Source organism: Epinephelus moara, chromosome 1, assembly GCF_006386435.1.
Source record: "Epinephelus moara isolate mb chromosome 1, YSFRI_EMoa_1.0, whole genome shotgun sequence".
Classification (NCBI taxonomy): domain Eukaryota; kingdom Metazoa; phylum Chordata; class Actinopteri; order Perciformes; family Serranidae; genus Epinephelus; species Epinephelus moara.
The window spans coordinates 45457530-45461153 of record NC_065506.1 but is presented as its reverse complement, the minus strand read 5'-3'; the positions used below and the strand labels follow the sequence as shown (position 1 = coordinate 45461153).

General features: G+C 41.4%; 2 protein-coding genes across 2 annotated transcripts in view; one reads left to right on the top strand and one right to left on the bottom strand.

Moving 5' to 3' along the window:
• The window catches only part of txlng (taxilin gamma), a 765700-nt gene that overhangs the window by 456342 nt on the left and 305734 nt on the right, over positions 1–3624 (bottom strand). The window lies entirely within an intron of this gene.
• Positions 1–3624, top strand: part of prmt3 (protein arginine methyltransferase 3) — an 88297-nt gene that overhangs the window by 47749 nt on the left and 36924 nt on the right. The gene's annotated exons all lie outside the window — the stretch shown is intronic.

Here is a 3624-nt window from a genome sequence, read left to right as displayed (position 1 = left end):
TGGGGTCAATAATGGAGGGGTCCCCTCAGATTATGTGTGGTCATATGCCTACAAAGTTGCGTGGTGATGGGTGAAACCCTTGAGATGTTATACACCTTTAGGGCCCTGGGCCCTTTGGCTTCCAAAAAATGCTCTTTTATAAAAAGCCTCGGTGTCACTTTTGACAGTGCTTTTATATTTGACAAACAAATAGGCTCAGTAGTCAAAGGTGCTTTCTTTCAGCTTAGGCTCCTCTCCAAAGTAAAGCCCTGTCTCTCACCAAAAGACCTGGAAAAGGTTATACTGTACATGCTTTTATTACGTCTAGGCTTGACTATTGCAATTCCTTGTACGTCGGCTTAGATCAGAGTTCTCTCCGGCGCCTGCAGCTGGTGCAAAACGCTGCTGCTTGCCTTTTAACCAGCACAAAAAACAGTCACACATCACTCCAGTTCTGGCCTCTCTGCACTGGCTTCCTGTTCGTTTTAGGATTGATTTTAAGATTTTGTTTGTTTTTAAGATATTGAATGGTCTGGCCCCGCAGTACCTAGCTGAACTCATCCATCTCCACTCTCCAGCTAGAGCACTGAGGTCATCAAGTGATACATTGATTTTAGATGTCCCTATGTCTAGGCTCAAAACTAAAGGTGATCGAGCTTTTGCAGTAGCTGCCCCTAAGTTGTGGAATAGCTTACCACTGGATATTAGATCAGCTGACTCTCTTGCTACATTCAAGTTGTTGCTTAAGACCCATCTTTTCTCACTGGCTTTTGGTGCATCTTAAGCTGTACATTTCTGGGTCTTCGACTGATTGATTGATTCTTCGTTTATTATGCTGATTCGGCATTTTATATTTTCATACTTTATATTTTTCGCGAATTATTATAGCAGATTGTGTACACTGCATTTTGTATTTTGATTTCCTTTTGTTGTATTACAGTACTTAGTGCTTTCTAGATTGTACAGCACTTTGGTCAGACTCAGCTGTTTTAAATGTGCCATATAAATAAAGTTGACCTTGACCTTTATGTGATGAGCCACGCCCTCCACAATATTCATTGCCTTATAGAAGCTCAGTTTTAGTAAGTTTTCCAACTTTTGCCAAGAGGGAACTTTAGATATTGGTCCCTAGATTATGTTCACCCAGTTTCATGCAGATCGCTCAAACTTCCTAGGAAAAGATCGATTTTAAGTGTTTTTAAAAAAAATAAATCAAAATGGCGGAAAATCTTTCATGTCTCTACGACATACGGGGCATGAGATATGCCCATTCAAAGTTTGCAATTTCAATCGGTTGCTATAGCGCCCCCCTTTGGCCAATTGATGTAATATTGCTTCATTGGCATCCTCCCATGACCCTCTACCACTGTGCCAAATTTCACATGGATTGACCAAGTCAGTGAGGAGAAAAATGTGGAACAGACACACACACACACACACACACACACACACACACACAGACAGAGTTTTCGTCATTATATAGTAAGATAAAATAAAATGAAGGAGAGCTCAATTAAAGGCTAAAAAGGTAGGTCTTGAGTTTGCTTTTAAGAGCCTAGAGTGGTACGTGCAGGCAGTGAGAAGCTTGCCAGGGGCAAAACAGCGCAGCTAAGGAAAACAAAACTGTATATTGGCATATCGGTGGAAAAAATCACTGATACTGATAACCCTAAAAATTCATAATATCAGCCCTGACTCCTAGTCTGGTATAGTTTCCATATCCGTAACTATGGAGAGTTTTCTCTCCAACTCTCCTGTTATAAATGTCTATTTGACCTCATTATTAATAGGCCTATCAGTGGCAGTCAGTTGTATGTTAAAATATTAAGTTTGATATATCCTCATGAGCACTTTCTAGACTCTAGTTCAGGCCCCAAGGCCTCTGTGTTGGCTAATGTTACTTCACAGTAGGGATACCAATGGCTTCAAGCATCTCAGCTCTGGCTTAATCACCAAGCATATTAACCATACAAAGGAATCTATTCAAATGTGAAAACATAACCAAAGGACATTAAGGCTCACGTTTAATGCTCATTTATGACATGGATAATGTTTATTCAATAGACAGTGTTATGTAACACGAGGAGCGACAGTAATCACCGGCTTTGCTCAGTCTCCAAAGCTTTGAAAAATGAAAGTAGAAACACGTCTCCTCAGAGACTGATCGACATCTTCTGTCTTGTAAGAAAAATAGTTTTTCTGAGGCTGCAGGTTCAGTCGGCAAAAAAAATCAGAGGCTTGTTTGACCAAAATACAACCAGGGTTATTTTCCGCGGCAGTCATTTCTCTGAGGTGATAGAGACACTGTCAACTGTGAAACCATGTGTTTAACAGCTCTGGCCACTGGCTTCAAACCTTTGAAAGCGATGCCAAGTCACGTGTTTCCCCAACAACTCAGTATCTCTTCCACCACAAGTAATGAATCTGTGCTCGGCTTTGATCACATCATTTTTTATTTACCACAAAGCAAAGTTATCAGTGTTGCTGGTAAATAAGAGAGGGAGAGCTCCAGCAAGTGCAGGCAGAGTAACATTATTATTGATGGTGCGCTACTTTCATTAGCACGCCTACCTGAAGTAATGAAGGGGATAATGGACAAAAGGGTGTTGGTGGTTGCCCTTGTCTTTGTGTTTGCTTGAAAAAGAAAATGAGGCGGCCATGTTTTATCTCCCCCGTGGTAATGTAATTTGTGCAGCAGAGAAAGTTGACTCATTCAACTTGGAGTGCCAGCGAGGTGGCTGATAGTATTAAGGAGATGCACACCTGGCTGCCATGAACTTCAATGCACCGAGGAGCTCTCTGTGATTGCAGTGTCAGGAGGCAAAGGAGGAACTGATGTGCGTGTCTGTTTTATTGAATGAAACACCAGTCAGTTCCTGTGATTTGATCCACTGTTTGGTTTATATCATGCACTTCAAGGCCAAAAATATGTGGACACATCTTTACTCATACTTTTGTGTAGTCTTGGTCTGGGGTCGTTTCATACAGTTATATTTCAGACAAGACTTTGTAGCTACTCGCTGAGGATTACCCTTTTCTGTTTCAACGTGACAAGACCACTGTGCAAATAGACAGGTCCATAAAGAAATGTTTTTCCCACTTTTCCGTGGAAGACCTTTACTGAACACAGCCCAGGCCTTAACCCAAGTCAACACTGATGGGATGAACTACGCAACAAGCCCTAAAGGAATACTTCACCCCCCAAATGACCATTTGTATATCAATTTTCATCCATATCACATTGACAATGAAGAAAACTTTTTTCTTCTAGCATGCTTCAGACAAACGAAGAATCCAAAAATGGAGACAATTTTTGATTGAAGTCATAGGGGTCTGTGTTGGGGGGGACAGCAAAACTATATCAGTATAATAGTTCATTAATTTTTTCCTTAAAGGGATAGTGCACCCAAAAATGAAAATTCAGCCATTATCTACTCATATGCCGAGGGAGGCTCAGGTGAAGTTTTAGAGTCCTCACATCCCTTGCAGAGATCCAAGGGGAGAGGGGGTAGCAGCACAACTCCACCTAATGGAGGCTTACGGTGCCCCAGATTTAAACGTCCAAAAACACATAATTGAAACCACAAAATATCTCCATACTGCTCGTCCGTAGTGATCCAAGTGTCCTGAAGCCCCGACATAAAA